At 44.3% G+C, this 27,524-nt stretch overlaps 1 protein-coding gene across 1 annotated transcript in view; it reads left to right on the top strand.

Moving 5' to 3' along the window:
* The first annotated feature begins 19,279 nt into the window (after positions 1-19,279).
* LOC124544788 (glucose dehydrogenase [FAD, quinone]-like) overlaps positions 19,280-27,524 on the top strand; it is a 116,117-nt gene continuing 107,872 nt past the window's right edge. Inside the window, exon 1 of the mRNA XM_047123469.1 lies at positions 19,280-19,343. The gene's annotated coding sequence lies outside the window, so the exon portion shown is untranslated. The remainder of the gene's footprint in view (positions 19,344-27,524) is intronic.

Genomic DNA, 27,524 nt, shown 5'->3' with positions numbered 1-27,524 from the left:
TTCCTTTCATTTTCCGAAACCAGGAATTCTGCTCGCACCGGCAACTGGTCTGTCTAACTGTCTGAGTAGTTCAATAAAGTATTTGTGCCAGTCCAATTTTTCGTTATAATATTAATTCCGTTTGACTCTAAGGCCTAGGTCACCTCTCAATTGGACAACACTTCAGCGAGTTGTTTACCATGACCTACAGCAGTAATCGCACCGCGATTAAGGGAACCAAGGCTTTAACGCCGAATGTGAAACACGTGTCGTTCATAGCGAATCACCACATCATGGACATACCTGAAATGCGTGCGCAGTTGCCAGTATGGACAACCGTCAGCTGCACGTAAGACGACAGTGAAGATTTGTGCCGGACCAGGACTCGAAACCGGCTTCCCCGCTGGTCGCAAGCGGTCGCCTTACAATCAGGCTATCTGAACGCGCCTCATGGCCAGCCCCAAACTTGCACATCTCGTCAACCACGTATCTACGGCCTGCGCACGTACACCCACTGGCTATATTCCCGTACAGAGCAGACATTTTTATCCGCCGACACCGTGCAAGAACTCAAAATGACTCCCCCTGTACGGGAATACACATAGCGGATCTACGAGCGCAGGTTGTACACACACGGTTGACGACACATCAAAGTTTGGCTCTGGCCGCGAGGCGTCCTCGGACAGCCTAAAGGTAAGGGGAAATCCGGATCAGAGTCCTGGTCCGCATCCCACTACACGTATAGCTGATGGTTGTCCATACTGGCAACTGCGGATACGTACCACGCATTTCATAATGGCCGTAGCCGCTGCAGTGCCTGTTACTTCGGATGTGCATTGTTGTTGAAGGCACACTGCATACTGCGTTTGAACAACACACCCACTGCTGTATCGTATCGACATCATTGATAGGTGAATGCTGGGTTAGAAGCGAACTGAAATATTCCATGATCCGACCTTTCGATTTGCAGGCGCACACATTTACCGTTAGACCACCAAACCCGATAGGTTTTCGTTGATAAGTACACCAGAAACTTTGGAGCTTTGTACACTATCCACCGACTCCTGTTTTTGCGCTCCATTAATCGTTGTACACAACTGAACGTGCTGTTGCATGAACTGTTCTCGGTGCCATGTAGCGTTAATTCACTATGAAAATTGGGCATTTCGAGAATGAAAACCACTGACTTAGTTGCTTTTCTGACGCGGGAACGGCGCTTAATGTTCAGTTCTTCGTGGTGAATTAACGCGGCAAATTCCCAGAGAAAAAGTTTTAGAGCAAATCCGTCGCGAAGGACTTTGTTGTTATACTGTACATGCTGTGTTTCCATTGACACAACGGGTGAACCCATTTGCAAAGAACTACCCAACTCTGCCAAAAACACTGCCGGCTTCAACTGCCACTCTGTATCTAACGACATAACTGTAACATTTGCTTTATCTGCAAAAGTATCAACTTCTTGTGTCTTACGTCGGAGATCGTTTGTAATAAATAGGAACGAACGCAACACACAGTTGGGCATATCACTTTCCACTGTCCAACAATATCGCCACACTCGTGGATTCGCTCTCTAATTCTGCAATGTCCGCACACACCCGCGTGACGTGTTTTATCAGGCCGTTTATATGTGTCGCGAGGCACGGCTGTCACTACTTTCCCTCTTGGCGACATCTCCCTGCTGAGGCCGACATCCTGGCCAATGTTTGCCACCTGTCTTCAGTCCAAACGTCTATCTGGTCTGGCATTACGTGACAACGAATTTTATTCAGTCAGCGTGAATGTGGGATTATATGTAAATTTTACCGGAAGTCAAGAACGCGACACCAGTCTGGGAAGCGCAACCTGGTGGTGTCGTCAGAGAGAAGCTTCTGGCGCGATCGTTTATTTGCAGAATCAATGCTGAGTACCAATGAGGACGGTGCTGAGTCTCAAAATTAGTCACCTTAAGAGAGAGCAGAATGTGCTCCATAAGCCCCAGAAAACATCGCCGTTAGTGATACAGGTCCGCAGTTCTACGTGCCAGTCTTCTTTCTTAAAAACTAGAATGATTTGTAGGTTTTTCCAATCGCTGCGATGACATTTACTTTTCTTGATAACATTTGATCTGAGATGAGGACTGGCATTTAAACATCGTAAGTTGTATTTTCACTAATTTCGAGATTTTCTGTGAGTGTAAATGCCCAGCATAACTGTGTAAGACAGGAGATAATCTTTGTCATTTTGTGATCCACAGGAGAATAATGAAACTGTCAATAAAACAGGCCGCATTTGTATTTCAGGTACGTTTATTACGCCACATTACGTTCTAAACGAGCAAGTTCAGGTGAATCCGAAAGTTCACCACCAGTCTTCGATACTGATTCTCCAAAGTGGTACAGGTGAGCATACTGCACCCAGGCCAGTGCAGAGCAGTAGCTTGCTTCGCTGCATGTGCTTGCGCCAGGTGGTACGTTTAAGTCTTCCTCCTGTTACACAATGTGCCTTTTACAGTTATATACGGCGGCTAGACATTTTTGAATCCTGATAATGATAAGTTTCTAATTGTAGTTTGGAACAAGTAGCTAGTTGAGTTAAGCTGTGACGGGGTTGCGGACTACAGAATGCAGACTACGCCAGCCAGCTGTGAAAATACGAGCAAAGGCGATGGAAGCATCGTTTCATTAGAAAGCTATTGCGCTACGTTTTCTGATCATGGAACTCACCTTCCGGAGATTCGTCGAAATATTATGAACTACACAAACATAATTTTAAAACTGATTATCCTGTACTAATTACCAGGTTCGACAGTGAGATTGAAATTCAGGTTGACAGGATATTAATGATAACATTCGCTGATGACATTGCTATCCTCAGTGAAGGTAAAGAATTATAGGACCTGTTGAAGGAATGAACGTTCTAATAAATACAGGATAGGGATTAAGAGGAAACCAAAGAAAGGCGAAAGTAATGAGAAGTAGCTCAAAAGAGAATTGCGCAAAGCCGAAAGTAGCTGAAATGAGAATTGCGCGAAGCTTAACATCAAAATTGGTGATCACGAAGTAGATGAAGTTAATGAAGCGTGCTATCTTTGAAGCAAGGATGACCTAGTACATGCAAAACGGCGACATGGCCAGCAAAAGTCTACTGATATCAAACATAGCTCTTAGCCAGCGAGGAAGAAAGTACTGTGAACGCAAGTTCGGAGTATCACATTGTACGGTAGAGAATCATGGACTGTGGAGAAAACCGAAACAGAACAGAATCGAAGCATTTGAGATTTGACGAAATTGAATTCCGACATAAGCCGCAATCGGAATAAATTCAACGGCGACAAGTGAAAATTTCTGCCGAACCGGAGCTCGAACTTCAATTCCCCGCTGTACGCGAGCGGTCGCCTAAACTGTGAGGCTATCTGAGCGCGCTTCCCGTCCAATCCAAATTCCCAATTTGGGGCACACTACATACTGTACTGTACGTAGCGCACCCTGCCGATGACCAAAATTTCTCGCAGCCTCACAACGATTCCCGCTGGATGTGGGACGAACAATGCATTTGTTGTGAATGTTCATGAAATGCCATCAAGGGGCATATATTTATATCTATGGTGTCTGAGCACACAGACAAACACTCGAAATTTGTTGAAAATAAGGTGGACTGATAAGGAGTGAGGCGGTTATCCACAGAATCGGCGAGGAACGGAATATATGGAAAACACTGACACGAGGAAGGGACAGGGTGGTATGATATCTGTTAACACATCAGGGAATAACTTCCATGGTGCTAAAGGGAACTGGAGAGGGGAAAAAACTGTCCGACGAATGTCGATTAACTGAGTTTCGTGCAGCACTGCCCTTTCCAGTCACAAAAGGGTGGGTGGTTCTAAGAGAACAACATCTATGCCTGTAATACCATATTGACGGAGAGCGCTGGTACACGCACGCTATGGTTACCAGGGGCTGCGTGCAGCTTGTCGAGTATGCACTGGCGAGGAGGCGACAGTAACGGTGGCTCGATCACCGCAGGTTGTCAGCTAGCAATGGGTCTGACAGACAGGTCGTCTGAATGAGACGTGGCTGTAGGCTGGCGCTGAAGGCCGTGAAGCGTGTTGCGAACGCTACGCACATTTTATAATTGTGAGGAGGAGAGAACACACAGTGCGGGCAATACATCCGGCCAATATCTTACGTGGAGACCTGAAGATTACTGGACTGCGTGAAAAACGGAAACACACGTTTGGAGGATATTATTGGTGCGTAAATGGAAAGTAGTTCTCTATATACCTACAATACTGAAGATCCGCTTCCCATCACGGAATGTTTATTCTGCATTTTGAGGCTGAAAGAGGGCAATTCCAGGTCCGTAGAACACCAAATATCTTCACTTTGCATAAATATTGCAAGTTACACAAGTTTGAAACTGCTTCCTTTATCCTAGATTTGCTCCCCCTTTTTCACTTTCCTATGATACCAAATGAACTACTCTTAGATTCCTTCATGATGTGTCCTACCAATCGCACAACTGTTTTACTCATATTGTACCATAATGCCCTTCACTCTCCTGTCCGATGCCGTATCTCTTCATTAGGTATCCGATCTAATCACCAGTAGACTTACAACACTGATAACAAAAATGCGCTCTATTCAGTCATACTCTTCTTTTTTTACTTTACCCGAACAGTGTTTTAGGTGGACCATCAAATGAAATAATAGGCAAGTTTTAAGAACCAGGTTGTTGAAATTCCAAAGTGGACGCGACCCATGCGGTGATGTACCGTGAGTGGCCCGCCCATTCCACACTTGGCCGGCTGCTGTTGAGACGGCGCCGCCTACACGGCCGGCTGTTGCATGCGGCACGGTATGGCAAGGAAGCTCCCTCCATTTTATTCCTTCCTAGTCTACATAAGAGCAGCAGGAAACAATTGCTCACAAAGACATACTGAAAGCAAATTTTCCGCACTGCATTGCAGCTACTGATGGTTAACCTACTCGAATAGTGAACCCCCATCAAATTCGGTGAATATCAACTACGTGGTCCACAATAATTTGACCACCGGCTACGTACGACGTCAACGGGCAGTAACCACTCACAGACGCCAGGTGGCAGCACTAACTACGGAGGGTATATTAAGCGTGTCGGGGATACGCGGAAAACAGTGCAGTCGTTGTCGTAATGCGGAAATGGAGTGATTTATCTGACGTACAAAACAGCACGATCATTAGCTTTCGGACCGAGGATGGATGAATTTCCGAAACGGCTAAGTTTGTAAAGTGTTTGGGCGCCGTCGTGGCTGAACCGTACCGTGCGTGGCAAAATGGCGCTATCGAAAATCGGCGCCGAGGCACCTGTGGTGGACCACCGACCATAGATGCCATGGGTGAACGACGGCCACGGGGTGAATAAGTATGCAACTGTTCAGCAACTGACCACCCAGACGATCCAAGGGGCCACCAACAGCGTCTCCTCAACAACTGTTCAGCAATTGCTCTTGTAGATCTAATACAATGCTTGCTTTGTTTACCGTTGCCATTGCTCTGCTTTCTGTCAACACGAACAGGACTGTAGCACTGTCGTGGGTAACTGTCAACTGAGGAGTTCCGCAGCCCCAGGCTGAGCTCACCTCTGGATATCGCCAGTGTCGCCTATAGTTGCCACTGGTAGCCAGTGTTGTGCTTGCACGGTCGGCAATGTGTGGAGCTTCGAATACCGTAATCATTATTGGCCTTTGGCGACCTTGCTCTCAAGAGATTCTTTGGAAGTGCCCACTACCCGATGCGTCGCCACGAGAACGGCACAGCCGTCGTCCACTGCAGTGACAGCGCCCGCCTGGTACAGTTGGCAAGACACCGGACAGTGCCGCGTAGACTTGAACGGCTCTCCATACCGCGGCCGTGTACACGGTGCAGTGTAGACGTCTGCTGGGCAGCTGTGAAGTTGGTGTCAAGCTGAACTGTTACGGACCAGTTCGGCGCCGAGAAGGGCCATCTTACACGCCCTGTCTCTGCAGTCTTAATCTCTCCGGTACACATGCCCTCAGTTTGCACTCATTCTTTTGAGTGCTGAAATAGTCACAAATAGTAGCTTGTAAAATCTCTTGCATCTACTCATTCATTCATGTTGAATTCACTACTGTGTGGACGCTATTTGCTTTGGACGAATTGATTTGCTGCATAGATAATTTTGAACCAAAGGCAAGGCAAGGAGATGTAACGGGTTCTTACCACAGCATCGTAAACCAGGATTCCTGCTGGTACGACACACAGTAGAGGTGCTGACGTAAATTTCATTTTTTGCACTTGCTGAAAATATTGCTGGTCGGCGTTGACCATTACACCTCGTCAATTGTAAACCATTTTCGCTACGTGTAACAGCAATGTAAGTCCGCAACAAGCCAGCGTGTGCTCAAAATCATTATGCAACACTAGCCCCTTGTCAGAGGCTGGTAATGGGACCACTTCTCGTTTAACACTAAGCATATCGGTACTCTGGTTAATCCAGTTCCGATTTCATACGTTTTTTTAAATCATTCAACCCACAAATTAGTTATTCCGACTACATAATTACTTGTCGCCTTAATAGTAATATTGGCAATTTTTATACGCAGATGTACATGAAGTGCAAGTAAAAATGTTGCGGAACCGGCAGGGTGAGTGTACAATGACTTCAATAAATACACCGACGTGAGGTATCTCCTAACATCGTGTCGGATCTTCTTTTGCTTGGCGTATTGCAGCAACTGGACGTGGGAGGGACCAAACAAGTCGCCCGAAATCCCCCGCAAATATATTGGCCATGCTGCCTTTATAGCTCTCCATAATTGCGAAAGTGTTGCCGGTGCAGGATTTTGTACACGAAATGAACTCTCGATTGTGTCCCATAAACATTCGATGGGATTCATGTCCGGCGATCGCTGTTACCAAACCATTTGCTCGAATTGTCCAGAACGTCCTTCAAACCATTCGCGAACAATTGTGGCCCGCTGGCACGGCGCACTGTCATCCGTAAAAACTGCGTCTTTGTCTGGCCACAACGGCTGCAAATGGTCACCAAATAGACGAACCTAACTATTCCCAGTGAATGAACTGTTATTTGCACTAGATAACCCTGTCCATCCCATGTAAACACAGCCCACACCGTTATGGAGCCCCCGCCAGCTTGCACAGTGCCTTGTTGACAACTTGGGTACATCGCTTCGTCGGGTCTGCGCCTCACTTAGGCCCCACAATCAGCTCTTACCAGCTCAGATCGGGACTCATCTGAGCAGGCCATGGTTTTCCAGTGGTCTAGGGTGCAACCGACATGTCACGAGCCCAGTAGAAGATCTGGAGGCGATGTCGCGCTGCCAGAAAAGGCACTCGTGTCGGCCGTCTGCTGGCACAGCCCATTAACGCCAAACTTCACCGCACTGCCCTAACGGATGCGTCCGCGTCCCATGACCCACAGTGATTTCTGCGATTATTTGACGCAGTGTTGCTAGTATCTTAGCACTGACCACTCTGAGCAAACGCCGCTGCTCTCCGTCGTCAAATGAAGGCCGTCAGCTACTACGTTGTCCACGGTGAGAGGCAACGCGCCTGAAATTTGGTATTCTCGGTACGCTCTTGACACTGTGGATCTCGGAGAATTGAATTCCCCAAAGATTTTCGAAATAGAATGGCCCAAGCGTATAGCTCCAACTACCATTGCGCGTTCAAAGTCTGTTAATTCCTATTGTGCGGCCATACTCATGTCAGAAACATTTTCACATTAGTCACTCGAGTACAACTGACCGCTCTGCCAAGCACCCCCCCCCCCCCCCTTCTACACCTTGTGTACGCGATACTACCGCCATCTGTATACGTGCATTTCGCTATCCCATGACTTTTGTCCACTCAGTGTACAAATATAGTGATTAAAGAGGTTTCATTCAGCTTTATGTTCTTCACCTTTATTTAACATCTACAGTTTATTGCTTGCACGTTCCGTAAACCATTTTATTTGCTACAAGCTGAGAGTTTTAATTTCTAATCTGTTTTTTTTCTGGTTAAGTTAGCATAAACGAAAGCTGGAGTGTTTCCCAGAATGGGAGGACAGAGCCTTTCTTTCCGGAAACTTGTCGAATTAATTAAGTGAAGTATCTGCACTAGGCTAACCCTCGCTGGAACTCAGCACTAGGTTGACTGACTTAAGGGACTACAGGAAAGGGTGGCAGGTATAGCGAGTGGGAAGATGCGCGTTTCTTCTCTGCGTTCATCGTTCCACGTGACCTCCAGGTTAACAAGGTGGCTGCAATCACGTAAGCTATTGAACAGATGACGCAGTTACGGTTAGGTTTCTGTGAATTTCTTCCTAAATTACAGCAGTAAAAATGAATAATAACCTGTGACTGCACAAGATAATGAACAACCGACACGAGTTTTTAACACACTTAGAAATTCATCATCGCCTTTCGCAGAATTTATTTTTTTCTTTAACCGCACTACTTCAGCATTTTATATGTTAAGGCTGTTAAATTTTCTCCATTTTCCACGACAGTCACCCACTAAAACTAGTGTGATAGCTTATGAAACATGTACGTGTTAAGTAAAAGGAAATAGTTGAGTTCAGCGTAAAGAGCGCTCTTGTTTATCTCTGGATGAAACTGAAAACATTAGTCCACTCTTAGAAAAGACTTTTCAGAAATGTTTTATTAATAAAAAAGAAATACACTGGTGTTTAATCACGTACTGCCGGCCAGGAAAGCAGCTACGATTCTGGATCGCCTCATTATCCACACGCACCCAATTAGTAATCAAAACATTACGTAAGACACAGCATTCACCTACGGCAAACGTTTTCTAATCGAGAACTAGTGTCGCGAAACACTTGCTTTTGCAGCGACAAGAATATTTCAACATTTAGAGAGAAAGGGGCAGCGGTGATTATACAACGAAGTTGCTGGACTTCCAGGCTAGTAGCGAAGGCAAGTCGCAGTCACACAACGAAAGTTGCGACTATTGATTAGACTAACGCACACGTTCGTGCCTGGCAAGCAATCGGTGAGGAGAGATTTGGAGAAAATTTGCCAGTTATTCTGCAATCCGCCACGCTTCTAAGTAGGACAGTCGCTAGAAAATGATGTAATTACTCTTTCGCTAACAGAACGTGGTTTGTTTGGTGACAGCGGAGGACGGCGACTACAGAACATCGCATTAGGACATCACAAGAGACGAGAAGGAGTTAACTAACATTTCCTGTTTGCCTTGATCTGCGGAGCTACTCTAACTTTTCAATACGTTGAACTAGCGCCAAGAGAAATCCTTGCAAACGAGCTGGACAGAAATCAATAAATCAATGCTGCCACGTTCTCACCTCCGCGACCTGAAAAAAAAAAGGCTACTGGAATTGACGCGTGCATTCGCAATTTTTTTTTTCAGCCGAATGCATCATGTTCTCTCTTCACCTGACTGTTTCCTCAGTTCAGTTCTATTAGTGCTCACAGCTCGAAGAAAAAAAGGGGTCATCGGAATACACCATTTCTCCTCACTGAAATATTATAAGGACCTTTCAGAGGGCTACCTCACTGAAGAAAAGTAAATTGCGCACATTTGAAGCTGGTTTCCGAAAGGGTAGTTCTTGCGCAGAACAGATCTTTAACCTGAAGAACGTCATCAGGAACAAAAAAACTGGAGGAAATAACTACACGGTCGTATTTGTTGATTTTCAGAAGGCAGATGACTCCATCGACCGACAGGCATTAATGAATATTTTGGAAGAGTTTGGGGTGGATTATAGATCAAGAAAGCTGATCAAACAAACTCTCACTAACACAGTGTCAAAAATAAAATTTATGGGTGAGATATCAGAACCCTTTACAATCAGAACGGGCGCAAGACAAGGAGATGAACTATCCCCACTCATTTTCAACTGCGTCTTGGAAAAGGTCATTCGAGAGTGAAGAAAGTTGTTACCCCAAGAAGAAACAAATGAAGAGCGGTTCAGACTTGGTCCTAAGAACAAATGGGTGTACACTGACTGCTTGGCCTTCGCGGATGACCTGCCTGGACATTTTTGCTGACAACATAGAGTCAGCAGTCAACAAGTTCATTAGGCTGTCAGAAATTGCTGAAAAAGTTGGACTCCAGATCTCTATTCAAAAGACAAAATATACGACGAACATCTGTGATGCGCCTGAATGGATGATCACCAATCTGGGAAAAGTCGGATGAGTTAAGAATTTCAGGTATCTCGATCGAGTCATCCAGGAGAATGGATTAGAAGAAGAAGAAGAAATAATTAACGGCAGGATGAGAAAGTTATATCAAGCATACCAACTGACAAAGAATACCTATAATAAAAAGTCTATGAGTATAGGGGCCAAGTTCCGACATTATAATACAGTTGTAGAACCTGAGGGCTTATATGCGTCCGAAACTTTGAACATGAATACACAAGGGCAAGCTAAGCGGCTGGAAAAGCGAGGGCGTAGGTAATAGATGGGTTGATAGACAATGCCGAATGAGAGCAAATGAGGACTTGTACAGCAAGACAGAACCTATCTCAGCATCCATTAAGCGGATACGATCGTTATTTTACGGGCATCTCACGGACGATGACCGACTAACAAAAGGACTATGGAGTTTCATCCAATCTAAGAAAACAAGGCCAAGATGGTTCGAAGAATGTGAAATGATCTTAAGCAGATTGGTATCTCAGAGAGAGAAATTCCTGACAGGAACAAATTTAGAAGATTGGTGAACAACTACCAAGGTTTTAAAATGGCATCAACGTCCAAAAGACGGAGATGGCCATTGTCCAAAGATCAGAAACAGGCACATCTTGGTGGGCTCAGAAGATACTGGCAGGAAGTCAAAACTGGAACAAGAACAAGTACTAGACACTAAAATAAAATTGGTCGTTACCACGGAGTCCATAGAGGCTCAACTCGATAATTAAAAAAAATGTAAGAGATGATTACTGACCACCTAAAGAGAGAAAGTCCCGATACCGCCACTTTCTTCGTTTAAAAACACTGACACGTAACTTTAATAACGAAAAACCTTACATGAAAGCATGATGCCTGTTTGTGTATGTTCAGAGCCATTCATTTGCGGAGACACACTATAGTAACCTTGCGAAGTATTACATCAACTTAGATACTGAACTTCGGGCCACAAACATTGCATTGCAATTCCTTTTATGTTTGGACAAATGAGTTTCAGGAGTGACAGTGCGTGACTGAAGACCAGCATTTCGACCTACATCTTCATACCAATATCAAAAACCTTATCCGCCGCCAAAATTACCCGCTGTAAAATTCATTAAAAGAGATAAAAAAAAGTAATCTTCCAAAAGTACCATCCCATCCAGAATGAGATTTTCACTCTGCAGCGGAGTGTGCGCTGATATGAAACTTCCTGGCAGATTAAAACTGTGTGTCGGACCGAGACTCGAACTCAGGGCCTTTGCCTTTCGCGGGCAAGTGCTCTACCTGCCAGGAAGTTTCATATCAGCGCACACTCCGCTGCACAGTGAAAATCTCATTCTGGATACATCCCCCCAGGCTGTGGCTAAGCCATATCTCTGCAATATCCTTTCTTTCAGGAGTGCTAGTTCTGCAAGTTTCGCAGGAGAGCTGGTGTAAAGTTTGGAAGGTAAGAGACGAGCTACTGTCAGAATTGAAGCTGTGAGGACGGGGCGTGAGTCGTGCTTGGGTAGCTCAGGTGGTAGAGCACTTGGCTGCGAAAGGCAAAGGTCCCGAGTTCGAGTCTCGGTCCGGCACACAGTTTTAATCTGCCAGGAAGTTTCAGTACCATCCCATGTTGGAATTCATGATAACTTATCAGAAGAACAGAACACCGGATTTCCCAGAATCTTCGCTCAGTGATAGAGGGGTAGAAATAAGCGAACATGTGTCTCGGCTTGTCGGCACACACTCATCCGTCTCTTAAAAATAGGCGGTCAAAATTTTCAAGGTAGTTTATATGTATTACTTTTGAATGCATTACGGGAACAGCAGTGATCAATGTCTTGTAAATAATAGTTGTGATTCTCCAACAGAAAGGGGTTCCTACTCAATGGTCTGAAGATGACCACAGTAGTGGTCGAAACCGGTCACCTTGTTAAATAAATCGCGATCAAGACTGTTTTTAATAGTAAATAGTTTATATGTCTTTTAGCTCGTAATAAATTTAACCGAAGCAGTGGCTCAGTGGGTAGCGTCGCAGGTTTGCACTTCTGCGCCCCGTGTTCGAAACCAGATTATTGTTTCTATTTTTGTTTTTGTTTTTCAATTACTCATACACGTTTGTAGAATATTACTACAAAAATGTTTTCCAATGTATGTTGAAACAACGTTGTCCTTATTCACCAATTAACTGTCTGTGTGGGGAAGGAATAAAAAACAATACATAAATGAGAAAATTATTCGAAATTGTTTTAGGTGAAATTCGTGTAGTCTATTTTGATTCATAATCGACCGCAGGTGCCAGCTTTCGGAAAAATGGTCTGCTATGCGTGGCTTGCCACGAAATTATTGCCAACGCGTGAAATCTTCAGTCATGCTAACGACGTTTCTTTCCAGAGTAAGATTTATACGAAGGGAAGCCGCTGTGGCAAACTGCCTGCGCGCGGTGTCCGTCGTGTTCTATGATTGGTATTATGCAAGGGACTGTACTAAATCTTCCTGCTGAATACACAGAACTGATGTAAGCATGAAGTATAAGAACACGAGAATTTAAAAATATTGTAACCCCAGAAAATACCACACAAACTTGTATTATATAATAAATATACGACACTTATTGCGAAGGCCCAGTTGTAATTCTACTATTAATAGAACGCCGTTGTACCCCGCAAATTGATAAGAAAGATTCGCGTAGCAGTCTTGCACGGAAATGGGAAGCTGAATATAAATAAATAAAGTCAATAATCGGGTTTCGAAAGTTCTTCGGTTGAATTAAGGTGTGCTAAAAGGCATATACAGGGTGTATCATAATTAATGGCGTAAACACATACAGGTGAAAGTACACGATATCAGAAGAAAAAAAAAAAGGTTCAAATGGCTCTGAGCACTATGCAACTTAACTTCGGAGGTCATCAGTCGCCTAGAACTTAGAACTAACTAAACCTAACTAACCTAAGGACATCACACACATCCATGCCCGAGGCAGGATTCGAACCTGCGACCGTAGCCGTGGCGCGGTTCCGGACTGCGCGCCTAGAACCGCTAGACCACCGCGGCCGGTCAGAAGCAAAAAAGACTCAGTCAACATAGGGTCGAAAATGCATACCTTAAGAGCTACAAGCAATTTTTCATCTTCGACACTGTGGAACAAATCTCTTCTACTGCATATTTTGGGAAGTGGCAGTATGGACCAAAACAATAAAAATGATTCAAATGGCTCTAAGCACTATGGGACTTAACATCTGAGGTCATCAGTCCCTAGAACTTAGAACTAATTAAACCTAACTAACCTAAGGGCATCACACACATCCATGCCCGAGCCAGGATTCGAACCTGTGACCGCAGCAGCAGTGCGGTTCCGGACTGAAGCGCCTAGAACCGCTCGGCCACAACGGGCGGCTAACAAGAAAAAAGTCCAGTAAACATGTGCTCTAAAATGCATACCTTAAAAGTTACGAGCATTGGTTCATTAGAAGAGTTGTGTTTCAAAGTAGCGAAGATGAAAAGCGCTCGTAGTTCGGCCGGCCGCGGTGGTCTAGCGGTTCTTGGCGCTTCAGTCTGGAACCGCGCGACCGCTACGGTCGCAGGTTCGAATCCTGCCTCGGCCATGGATGTGTGTGATGTCCTTAGGTTAGTTAGGTTTAATTAGTTCTAAGTTCTAGGCGACTGATGACCTCAGAAGTTAAGTCGCATAGTGCTCAGAGCCATTTGAGCCATTTTGCTCGTAGTTCTTATAGTATAAATTTTAGAGCACATGGTTACTGGACATTTTTTTCTTGTTTCGGTCCATACTGCCACTTCCCAAAATATGGAAATCAAGGAGATTGCAGTAGAAGAGATTTGTTCCACAGTATCGAAGATGAAAAATTGCTCGTAGCTCGTTAAGGTATGCATTTTCGACCCTATGCTTACTCAGACTTTTTTTGCTTCTAGTGTCGCGTACTTTCAACTGTATGCGTTTACGCCATTAATTATGATACACACTGTATATTATGCCGCAAACTTTGTCCGCCGTTTTCTCAGAAGCAGTCGATTATCTACGGATATGTCAAAACACATATTGCCCTAGTTAGACCCCTCTTCCACTGAGCAAACCTTCCAGGAAAGCGGGTGATGGCACTTACCGAGTTCTCCGTTAGTGGCAGACAGACGACGCAGGAAAGTAGCCTCAATACGACAAAATTAAACGTTCAACATCTTCACGCTACTATGTGAATAAAACAAGACTAAATAAACATTTTCGGAAGTAAGGTATAGAAAACCTTACAATGCAAAGTAAAAATAAGAAGCGCAAATACCTACCTATTACATAACAAAAAAGTTATCTGTGAATGTCATCGGAAGGGAACAATGGCAACCACGATCGCCTTTCTCTCTTGCATCCATTTCTCTCTCTCTCTCTCTCTCTCTCTCTCTCTCTCTCTCTCTCTCTGTGTGTGTGTGTGTGTGTGTGTGTGTGTGTGTGTGTCCACGCGTTATTTCAACTCTGCAATTTGTAGTGAGTGGGATAGTATTATCAACTGGCAAGTAAAATAAATAAATGAATGCATATACGGACAGACAAACTTCAGCGTACCTGAAGTAATCGATGAGTTCATCTAAATGTGAAGTTATCTGACGCCTACGGACCCGTCATCGTGATTTTACATTGCGCTGACAGTTAAGGGACAATACGCGGATACACCGGTAGTTTCTCGTAAGAGTCGACAGGCGCATTTTCTGTGGTACGGCGGCTGATAACTGTAATTTAGTCGTTTCTCCATGTTTTGATGCAGTTCCCCGGTAAGCAGAGTTTTTCCCCCGTCTCATAGTGCGTTCAGTATCGACAGAAGCCGCCGGTTCCTTTCTCCTTGAAAGCAACGTGTTCCGTAAAACACTTTTTTAGCGATCATTCGATGAAGCCAACACAGATTAATCTAGTGCGGTACTGGGTTTAAACCCATGTGCTTGATGTCTCGTTCGGGGGGCTTACCTTGCCCCGCTTGGCCAATCCCGAGTGCCAGGCAGCGTCCTGCTGTCAGCCTGCTACACCTCCAAAACGCAGTCACCGGTGGAGTGCTGCAACTGTTCGTGTTTTACTAACCGTCTTAAAACACATCACTAAATCCCTGCGAGACTAATCTAAGACTTATCCAGCCAATAGGCACGGGGGCTTCAAGTTAACAAAAAGTATCTAGTTTGCAACGAGAAATAGGCCTGTGTGATTCGTAGACACTTGAAAAGCAATTTTCCCAAACGCCAATGCATTCGTGTTTTAAAAAGAGGCTATAAGATGAACATCAGTTAAAGTCCAACACTGGTAGTCAAATGAATTTTAATTAAATCAGGCGGTATTGTGGGAATCAAAAAATGATACGTTAATAGTAGTTGATAGTTTTGCTGTTTGGTCACCAAATTAACTGACGATAACCGAAGCAAGAAAGGATATGCAGACCGGTAATAGCGAGGAAAGTATTATTCAAACAGAAAAGTTTGTTAATACATAATATACAAATGTAAGTGACGGGAAGTCTTCCGTGGAGGTATTTGTCTGGAACGTAGCTCTGTACAGACGTGAAAAGTGGATATTGGGCAGTATATTATTAGGGAATAGGAGCTTGAAATGTGGTGCTACAGAACAATAGTGGCGACTACATGGGTAAATCGAGAAACTGATGGGAGGTAGTAAATCTAATTGGAGAAAAAAGGAAATTTGGAAATTTGTGGTATGGTCTTATGGGACGAAACTGCTGAGGTCATCGGTCCCTAAGCTTACACACTACTTAATCTAACTTACGCTAAGATCGCTAAGAACACACTCATGCCCGAGGAAGGACTCGAACCTAAGACGGGAGGAGCCGCGCGGACCGTGACAAGGCGCCTCAGGTCGCGCGGCCGAGGCCGAGGAAGGAAAACAAAAAAAGGGAAATGTGTAGTAAAAATTGACTAAAAGGAGGAGACCAAAGCCCGCTGGTTCAAGTGGAAGCAAGCCTCAAGATTTATGCCGAGATGAAGAGGCGTACACAAGATGAACTACCGTGGAGAGCTGCATCAAACCAATCTTCGGACTGAAGGACGTAACAACAACAAAAACAGAGGTATGATGCCTCTTTTATTCATGAAGCACCTTTAGTGGCTTGTAATACATGTTTGTTTTTATTTGTACAATAAATGCATTACGGACCACATTATTTCAACACTTCACTTGCACTTTGTACTGTGTACAGTGAACAGTGTGTCTACAGTGTGTAATGTTGTCGACTGCTAGTGAGTGTTTGTCTTTCCTCTTCTGTTCTTGTTTTGCGTAGGTGTGGTTCGAGGTCGCTCTCGTTCATTCATCAGTCTTCTGACTGGTCTGACGCGCTCCGCCGCGAATTCCTCTCCTGTGTCAACCTCTTCATCTTAGAATAACAGTTGCAACTTACATCTTCAGTTATTTGCTGGATGTATTCCAGTCTGTCTGCTTCTACAGTGCCTTCCTCTACAGCTTGCTATCGTACCATGCAAATTATTCCATTGTGTCTTAACAGATATTCTACCATCCTGTCCCCTGTTCTTGTCAGTGTTGTCCATTCATTTCTTTCCTCGCCATTTCTGCGCAGAACCTCGTCATCCCGTACCTTACCAGTCCAACTAATTTTCAACATCCTTCTGTAGCACCACATATCAAATGCTTCGATCCTCTTCTGTTCCGGTTTTCCCACAGTCCATGTTTTGTTTGATACTAGTCGACTTCCCCCGGCCAGGAATGCCCTTTTTGCCACCGCTAGTCCACTTGCTACACCCGTCATGGGTTATTTTGCTGCTCACGTAGCAGAATCCCTTACCCTCGGCTACTTCGCTATTCACAACTGTGATGCAAAGTTTCTCGCTATTCTTGTTTCTGCTACCTCTCATTACTTTCGTCTTTCATCGATTTACTCTCAACCCATTTTCTACACTCATTAGACTGTTGATTCCATTCATCAGATCGTGCAATTCTTCTTCGCTGTCACTAAGGATGTCAGTATCACTGGCGACTTATCACGGTAGGTGGATCAAAACAAAATGTCCAGACGCTCTGTGACCAAAATGGTACTGAAACAGGATGACAGAGTAAAGGCCGACGTACTAAATGTCATTTTCCAAAGCTGTTTCACAGAGGAAGACTGCACTGTAGTTCCTTCTTTAGGTTGTCGCACAGATGACAAAATGGCAGATATCGAAATAGATGACGGATAGAAAAACAATTAAAATCGCTCAAAAAGGGAAAGGCCACTGGTCCTGATGAGATACCAGTTCGATTTTACACAGAGTACGCGAAACAACTTGCCCCCCCCCCCCCCCCTTCTTACAGCGGTATACCGTAGTTCTCTAGAAGAGTGTAGCGTTCCAAAGGATTTGAAAAGGGCACAGGTCATCCCCGTTTTCAAGAAGGGACGTCGAACAGATGTGCAGAACTATGTGTGTAACGTCCATCACTTATAGAATTCTGGAATACGTATTACGTTCGAGTATAATGACTTTTCTTGAGACTAGAAATCTACTCTGTAGGAATCAGCATGGGTTTCGAAAAAGACGGTCGAGTGAAACCCAGCTCGCGCTATTCGTCCGCGTGACTCGGAGGGCCATAGACACGGGTTGACAGGTAGATGCTGTGTTTTTTGACTTCCGCAACGCGTTCGATACAGTGCCCACAGGCGTTTAATGAACAAAGTAAGAGCATATGGACTATCAGACCAATTGTGTGATTGGATTGAAGAGTTCCTAGATAACAGAACGCAGCATGTCATTCTCAATGGAGAGAAGTTTTACGAAGTAAGAGTGGTTTCAGGTGTGCCGCAGGGGAGTGTCGTAGGACCGTTGCCGTTCACAATATATATAAATGACCATGTGGATAACATTGGGCGTTCACTGAGGCTTTTTGCGGATGATGCTGTGGTATATCGGGAGGTTGTAACAATGGAAAATTGTACTGAAATGCAGGTGGATCTGCAACGAATTGACGCATGGTGCCGGGAATGGCAATTGAATCTCAATGTAGACGAGTGTAATGTGCTGCGAATACATAGAAAGAAAGATCCCATATCATTTAGCTACAAAATAGCAGGTCAGCAACTGGAATCCGTTAATTCCATAAATTATCTGGGAGTAGGCATTAAGAGTGATGTAAAATGGAATGACCATATGAAATTAATCGTCGGTAAAGCAGATGCGAGACTGATCCATTGGAAGAATCCTAAGGAAATGCAGTACGGAAACAAAGGAAGTAGGTTACAGTACGCTTGTTCGCCCACTGCTTGAATACTGCTCAGCAGTGTGGGATCCGTACCAGATAGGGTTGATAGAAGAGAGAGAGAAGATCGAACGGGGAGCAGCGCGCTTCGTTACAGGATCATTTAGTAATCGCGAAAGCGTTACGGAGATGATAGATAAACCTCGGTGGAAGACTCTGCAGGAGAGACGCTCAGTAGCTCGGTACGGTCTTTTATTGAAGTTCGAGAACATACCTTCACCGAGGAGTCAAGCAATATATTGCTCCCTCCTACGTATATCTAGCGAAGAGACCGTGAGGATAAAATCAGAGAGATTAGAGCCCACGCAGAGGCATACCGACAATCTTTCTTTCCACGAACAATGCGAGACTGGAATAGAAGGGAGAACCGATAGAGGTACTCAGGGTAACCCCGCCACACACCGTCAGGTGGCTTGCGGAGTATAGATGTAGATGTAGATCCATTCACCTTGAATTTTAATTCCACTCTTGGCTCATTTTATTTCCGTAATTGCTTCTACCGTGCACAGAATGAACTGTATGGGCGAAAGACTACATCCTTGTAACACCGTCTTTAACCCGGGCACTTCCTTGATTCAGGAGCAACTAAGGGACGACGGAAAACGGAAAAAGCGCTTGTGTCATTCAGATTTTTTATCTTTTAAAGTGTCCTCTGTTGTGACGCTGTAATATCTGGGTTCTCCGAAATACCAACAGGGGTACCATTACGAGCTGTTAAAACAATTCCTGAAACAGCGGAAAGAAGAGGTGGGACAGTGGTAGAGTGTGGCCCACCCCCCTCTCTCGTGCGCGGAGCGGCGTCCGGTAGGAGGGTCCTTGTGACGTCAGGCGGTACGGCGCGGTAGAGGCGACCGCCAGCCGGGCACAGTGTGCGGCCTTCGTCTGCGCAGCGCGCCTCGCCAGCACCACCGAGGAGCCCGCGGGACAGGACAGGACACGACAGGGTGGCGAAGCGGGCGGCCCGGACACCTGCAGCCCACCAACTCTGCCGTGAGTCTCGTCTCGTGTCCTCCGTGCCTGGGGCACTCGCTCACTCTCTCTCTCTCTCGTCACAGACACGTACCAGATGTCAACTGTGTGTTTCACTTTATCACGTCTCCCATTCTGATACATCTTCATTTTCTTTTAAGAAACAAATTGATTTTCGTCGGAAACAGTAACATCATATTTTATTACCACGAAATTATTTACATCTGTATCTACATGGCTACTTAACTGCATGGCAGAAGGTACATCGAACCGCCTTCACAGTACTTCTCTGTCATTTTGTCATCAAACAGAACGTTCGCCTTTTGTACGTCGGCATCAACAAAATATTTTCGCATTCGGAAGAGAAAGTTTGTGATTGATATTCCATGAGAAGATCCACCGCAACGAGAAAAGCCTTTGTTTTAATGGCGTCCAGCCCAAATCCTGTCTCACGTCCCTTACACTCTCTACTATATTTCTCGATAATACAAATTGTGCTGTCCTTCTCTGAACTTTCTCGATTTACTGCGTTAATCCTGTCCGGTAAGGTTCCCACACCTCGCAGCGGGACTTCAACCGAGGACGGACAAGCGTAGTGTAGGCACTCTCTCTAGTATATCTGTTGCATCATCTAAGTGTTTTGACGATAAAACACCGTCTTTGGTTCACCTTCCCCAAACACTGTCTTGTTTTCTTTCCAACTTAGTTATTCGTAGTTATAAATCCTAGGTATTTAGTTGAATTTACGGCCTTTAGGTTTGATAGATTATCGTGTAACCGAAGTTAAACGGATTTCGTTTAGCACTCATGTGGACGACGTCACACTTCTCTTTATTTAGGGCTAATCGTTTTGCAGTTTGTTTTGATCTTCTGATAACTTTAATAAACGATAGCTTCATGTGGAAAAATAGCCTAAAACAGCTGCTCTGATTGCCTCCTAAATCGTGTATATGACGTCAGAATTTTCTTCGGCTTTTCTCGACGACTTCCCATCAGTTACTACGAAGTGTGATCTCTCTGACAGGGAGTCGTGAATCTCGTCGCATAACTGAGGCGACATTCCATGCGCACGCAGTTTGATTACAAGCCGCTTGTGAAGTGCGTTGTCAAAAGTTTCAGAAAATCTAGAAATAAGGAATCAATTTAGTGTCAAACACTGGTGTTTCTTCAGCTTTTAGCTTAAGTGTCGAACTACGACTACGTGGGGAATAACAAACCGTGGAAGGATCGGATTTGCGTAAACCTGGGCGTTCGTGCAAGTTGTGCCTAAAGACTAATGAGCCAAATGTCATCCACTTTTTGCCATGAATGTAACACATAAATTTAAGACAACGCTTCCAGTCCTTCTTAACAAGCTGCAGCGCTGCTCCAGATGTTGGTTTTAGACTTGGGTCCCCACACTATTTTGTAATGTTAACATCAGTTGCATTCTTACATGTATGGTGCTGACCAGGTAACTTCGTAGGCGTCAGCACTGAACTGTATGATGATTTCTTTTTCTTCATTATAGGCTAGTTGTAGCTCATTAGGAAAGTGTGTTAAGAAAAATATTCGATACGTGGGATAGTTTCGGAGTTAATTAGCATTGAATTTCGCCAATCAGGTCGTTGCACGCGCACAGTCAAGCACTCGCACGCGCTGAAAATGCGGTAATGCCCAGACACCTGTGGGTCCGTGAGGTGTGACTCGTCCAGGTGCTCTGCTCACTACCAGTTACGATGTGCCGTTCTCGGAGCTGATCAATTCAAGCTACCTGGCCAAAAGATACGTTTCGTTCGGTATGAAGAAACCACACGCTTTAAATCACGCACGCAACGACCTCATGGCCTAACTTCAATGCTAATTAAATCTGAAACGGCGCAACATATCGATTTTTTTTTGTTAATAGTTATATCGCAGCATCACATATCCTGCAACACACTTACAAGCTTTTCCGACTGTTTCTGACCATCCTGCGTGTCCATCGATAAATGCAACATACGGAAGGAAATTAGCAAATAATGTCAACAGTTGCAATTTTCAGGAGGAGCACACTCAAGAACACTTTAACGCAAAATAATGCTTCTATTAAAGCGTTTAAGTTGAAGTACACTTCATGCAAACAGAGGAGGACACTCTTACGCTTCGGAGGGGAAATGCAGGAGAGGAAAGGGTAGTCTAGTGTAGCCGACAAGCAAAGGGCCAGCATCCATACGAAGATGTAAGCGGGTTCATTTTACAAGTATAGCCACGTGAAACGTACAATTTGGTCGTAAACTGTAGCTTCACTCGTAAGGTAATGTTCACAGATCTTTAGACAAATTCCAGACGCAACTGCACATTAGAAATAAGCAGTTCATCGCTTGATACAATACTACGGCTCTTCCACTGTCACTATTTCCACACACAAAATACGATAAGAAAATGCTCCACATTACGTTCCTTCATTTTCAGCACCCATATCTGTGTCAGTTGAGTCACTTTCGTCTACACTCGCCGAATCAGTATTATTTCTAACACTATGACTATCACTATTCGAGTCTGTGCTACTTCGCACATTTATGATCGTCTCCAGCGTTTGGCCTAGTAAACCATCACTTGAAATATACTGCTCTTCAATTTTACTTATGTGGTCACAGCATTTTTCCTACTCTTCCATTGTTATAGAAGCAATTTGTTCATTTATCGGTGTTAATAACGTATCCATTCTGAAGGACACACTACGTTCAAAAACGCCATTCTTGACTCTTGCCACATCAGCACTAAATTATTCGACTCTGGACGATATGGATAAGGCCGGACGCTGTGGCCGAGCGGTTCTAGGCGCTTCACTCCGGAACCGCGCTACTGCTACGGTCGCAGGTTCGAATTCTGCCTCGGGCATGGATGTGTGTGCTGTCCTTAGGTTAGTTAGGTTTAAGTAGTTCTAAGTTCTAGGGGACTGATGACCTCAGCAGTCAAGTCCCATAGTGCTCAGAGCCATTTTAACCATTTTTTGACACCACATACATCAATGCCCGGGGCAGATTCGAACCTGTGACCGTAGCAGCAGCGCGGTTCCGGAGTGAAGCGCCTAGAACCGCTCGGCCACAACGGCCGGCGGACTCTTTCCAGTTCTCTCTTAATTCACCGAACGAAAGCAAACAATTCACCAGTTGCTTCGGCCACTCGTTTCAATGGAGCACCTAGAACAGCAATTTTCTTGATATATCGGCAAACATGCAACCATTTCACGCGTTTGACTAGAAGAACTTTGTCCTGTAACTTGCTTTGTACTGATGGCATGTTCAACTTCGAATGTATTTTCCCAGAGCGTATCCTGATGGAGCACTCCGCTTGACTCGATGACAACACGTCTTATACTGGCGATCGCCTGAAAGGGTTCTACTGTGCATCTCGTTTACCGTGTTCACTTCTATTTGCATGAACTGTACTTTTATTTTACGATATAAATTTTTAGCAGTTTATCGTAAATGCCAAGAGCTTTTAATATAGTGTGTACTTTCATTCATTATTGTCGTGAAGTATATTACATTATGGTAACTCACGAATTAGGCAACAAAGAAGGTACTCAAAATTATCTGTGGAGTACATACACACATTTTCTATATATATGTTTGAGAAGTTCAGGCTAGTATATCCTAGCGTAAAGTATATTTATTCTCTTATGACGTTTGCTAACAGTTCGATTTGGCATTCGTAGCAATACTCCGAAACAACTGCAGTGGAAAGAAATAATCCACTTCACCCTTTGCACATCCTAGCAATGGCTCAACATGGAGTTAAGTACACGTCCATGAAACTCTGGTATATACCCCAGGAAATAAAATGTCTGATAGCAAAAATACTTTTTAAGAATCAAGCAAATAGTCACGTACTGTATGTGTAAATGGGCATCATACCACCGTATACAATCCTACTTAATAAATCTGTCCAACTACTGTAAAGGAAGCACTTTTGAGTTCATAACCTTGACCGTATAAGCAACGGAACTTTAAACTTATTACGATTATTACGACCCACAGATGTGGCTTTTCTCAACATTTTGTCTCTTTCTTCCGTTTTTTTCCGCTCGAACGAAGAGCCAATTCCATTAACCACTGTTAAATTGGCAGTACATGTACTGACCTCTTTATATGGGTGTGAGTGAGAGTGGGGTATCATTTCCTTGCAATTGCGTAGCAGCAGTGGACAAAATATGCTATGCATAACTAAATTCCAATACTAAGCACTGTAAAGAAACTGTTGAATATCCCGCAGTGCACTCTTGGAAAATCCTACTGCGCGCGGCTAACCAAAGCCTTTCACCAGCCAGTACATAGAGCGTAATACATGTAACTACATCGCGTGTATTACGTGTAACTGTATCCAGCTGATTGCTTCTGTGTTATTTTCTTGGTAATGATTATCGAGACAACAGGAAGAGCGGGGAAGGAATCAGCCGCAGCTAGCACTTTCGAACAGCGCCAAAGACGCCGCCAACATTGGCTTCTCTCTCATCCAGGAATCGCAACCAAAAGGGCTACACGCTCTCACACCACACACTGCGGAGAAGCCCGAGATTTCCCTTTGGACACTGAGACATATTCTGGTGGTCCAGAACTGTGTGCCGCCATCTCAACTTCGCTTGCTGACAGCATTCTGGCAAAGAAAATTTCTTTTACCAACAGGATTCGAACTGGGTATCTACGTTATGGCATTGACGCGCTACCGCATGTTAGTGATCTCCGCTGCCGAGACGATCAAATCATATCAAGGATTACGACGACGACGACGACAACGATACACCGTACGTAGCGTACATGCCTATGTGATTGAAGGCGGCACGAAGCTTTTATAGTGCGTGATTTAAGTGACACGTATTAATGCACGCTCCAACAGCGTCCACTATATCCTCAAGGCAAGGTGGTTTCCATCAATGTCAATGCAGTATTCAGTGACTCGACACATCAAGCTCTTCCCTCATTTTCACGCTTCAATACATTCAAACCTGCAGCAGTGAGAAAGCAGTATGCGTGAGCTCCGTTGCCAATTGTTTCATGACACACCCTCCGTGACACTATTAGCCTTTCCACCAGCGTAAGTGAGGGCAATTTCCAGGAAATGCCGGAAGTCACTTAATTTACCTACAGTCATTATATATAGTTACACATTTTTATACTTCGATAAAACGAATCTTTCATTATTTGCACACATCCCGGGTAAATACTGTGCGTTACGTACATTCCGAAAGGTTGGAGAAGTACTGGCATGGATGATACTTCTCACTAGGGTGTCGGTGCTTTCAATGCTTTAGAGAACGAAGACTAATGAGCAGACAAGTTATGATTTATGACACAGATTTATGATATAGATTTCATGAATTTTCAACGGATACTTACCAGCCAGTTATTGGTAAGATATATGAGCTTGAAAAAGTCTTCAAAATTCCAGAATGTAAAAACTCAGGTAACTGACAGATATCTTAGGTATTACATTACGTTACAATTTATTACAATATTTCTTCATACCACGGATATCTCTTATTCTGTTTCTTCTCTCTTCTGAAACCTCCCTATGTGCAACACGTATCTGCTAGGCCTGTTTGCAGAAAGCCTGCACAAGCGAGAAAATAAATCCTGGTCCCTTGAACTCTCGTTTAGCCCCGTTCGAATACATCCCGTATACGGTTATATGGATATTAAGAGAGAATTAGCGAGCATCAGCTGCAGAACAAACACTTAAGTTAACATTAAATTTAGGAAAGGCGCGCTGCACGGCATCTCAAGTTTTAGTTCTGAAAATTTTTTGTGTGCGCATGGAGACCTAAATGAGTTCCACCGTAGTACGGATATGTTCAGTTGCAGCAGCCGAAGCTTTAACGAGGTAGAAAGTTTCGTGTAGTCTTCAGATTTACCTATCGTGCTTTCCTTCATGAGTTCGAATGGTTCAAATGGCTCTGAGCACTATGCGACTTAACATCTGAGGTCATCAGTCCCCTAGAACTTAGAACTACTTAAACCTAACTAACCTAAGGACATCACACACATCCATGCCCGAGGCAGGATTCGAACCTGCGACCGTAGCGGTCGCGCTGTTCCAGACTGAAGCACCTAGAACCGGTCGGCCACACCGGCCGGCTCCTTCATGAGTGCAATCGATACACAGTGCTGCCTGTTCAAATACAAAGACAAATTTAAATTGTTAAAATGAAAACTTATTTACCATCACACGTATTTATTGGAAACAACACAGTATACTCGTCACTGTTACTGTTACACTGTTGCAATAGTTCAGAAAGTGGTGCTACATCTTTATACGTACTAATACTACGTCTTTCTAATTGCCTCTGATGTCAAAGTGTCGCAGTATCTTCCTCTGCAGGTCATTAAGAAGCACTGCAGACTGTGCGATGAAAGTAGTTGAAGTCTTGTAACTGTTTAAGCAAATGAAAGGTCCCATATTTTAATAAGTGAGAAACGTAGTTAAGTTCCTGGTAACTGTTGACGCTTGTAAAAGATGACATATTTTAAAAATTTGCGTATCTGGCGTATGTTATTTGATATATACATTTGCTACAATAACCTATTCACATCTCTTAATATGGAACAGCACTTTAGGAGCTAAACAAATCATTTCAGTAAAAGCTTTTCAGAGAAACTCACACAAATCACTGAAGTGACTACGTTACGAGTGAAAACACTGAAATGTCACATACGAGCTGCATACCTACCTGCTGACCCTCGCACTAATCTAATAGTTCCCGGAAATTGTTCTGGGAAGCGTTCAAAGCTATAGAGCCCTTTTAGGAGTCCGTAATGATAGTTACCACCATTTTCCGTTCATCACTCGCTTCACTGGCGATGAGTGCTGGGGAAAAAGGCAAGTGTTAATAAACGAAAACACCCTGCATAGTTCTTTGCACATACCTAGGAGCTCTTTGCGCTATATCCGAAGATCATCAGAGCGAAACAATGTGTACTGTTATTCGTGCGACTAAGCGACACGTTAACAGTTCTCTGTCAAGGAATGAACCTCGTAACATATTATTAGTATAAGCGGTGGTATAGACATCTAACAATCACGGTACACAGTAAGATTACGAAAATAAGTTTGGCAGGGATATACTACATATCTCACTGCATTCATGAGACTTGCATTCATGAGAATTCAATTTCGCGGCCCGATCATCCAAATACAGGCTTTCCTTAGTTTCCCAGAACCGCTTAAAAACATCTGTCGGGACGGTTCCTCTAAAAGCACGCGACCAGTTTCCTTCTAAAGCCTGATCCTACCCAAGGTTGCACTCTGCCTCTGATGACATCGTAGCCGATGGGCCCCGTCCTTAAAATATTTCTCCTCTCTCGACGGCGAGGCGTTGTGGATTCGACCATTTGATCTGATCAACGGTGCGTTTACTTGGTGCAGAGTAAGGCAATTCAGTGTCATCCTTTTAACACTTTGAGAGAGTACACGTTATGTGGAACACCTTGTAGCCGGCCGAAGTGGCCGTGCGGTTAAAGGCGCTGCAGTCTGGAACCGCAAGATCGCTACGGTCGCAGGTTCGAATCCTGCCTCGGGCATGGATGTTTGTGATGTCCTTAGGTTAGTTAGGTTTAACTAGTTCTAAGTTCTAGGGGACTAATGATCTCAGCAGTTGAGTCCCATAGTGCTCAGAACCATTTGAACACCTTGTACATCAGCTTCACCTCAAGTCAACGCTGTGCAGCCGTTCTGCATCCACGCGGTGTCACGTATCATGATAAATTTGGGTCATGTTATCAGTATCTCTTGCCACGGCACTGACACGTCTGCAGTTAGCGGATGCCTTTGTTATTTAGTAACGGGCGGCCCCACTTTTCGCTCTTCACCGAACACGTTGCTGCAAACCAACTCTCCTCGATCGTTAGCGACAAGCAAATAATGCTCTGTTGCAAATTCGTGCTACGTTTGAGCAGCGCCAGGCGTGAGATAGGGGGAAGAAACCCACAGTCAAAGTTGTAAAAGCTCATTTCTAATGCCAAACCCAGTCGTCGTCGTCGTCGTCGTTTTCTTGTATTACAAACACTTTAGGACCACCCGTTTTGAAATAGAGAGCGACTACAAATTATTCCACAGTTTCATCACAGCTGAACTTCCATTCATCGTAAAGTCTGAGGGAACAACCTTAGAAGATTTTGCACTGACCTTATGCACACCATGTTACTAATTCAACAGGTATCCAGAGAGCAGTGTGCACTTGCT

This window comes from Schistocerca americana, chromosome 8 (assembly GCF_021461395.2).
Source record: "Schistocerca americana isolate TAMUIC-IGC-003095 chromosome 8, iqSchAmer2.1, whole genome shotgun sequence".
NCBI classification, from domain to species: domain Eukaryota; kingdom Metazoa; phylum Arthropoda; class Insecta; order Orthoptera; family Acrididae; genus Schistocerca; species Schistocerca americana.
This window is presented reverse-complemented; position numbering and strand designations above follow the sequence as displayed.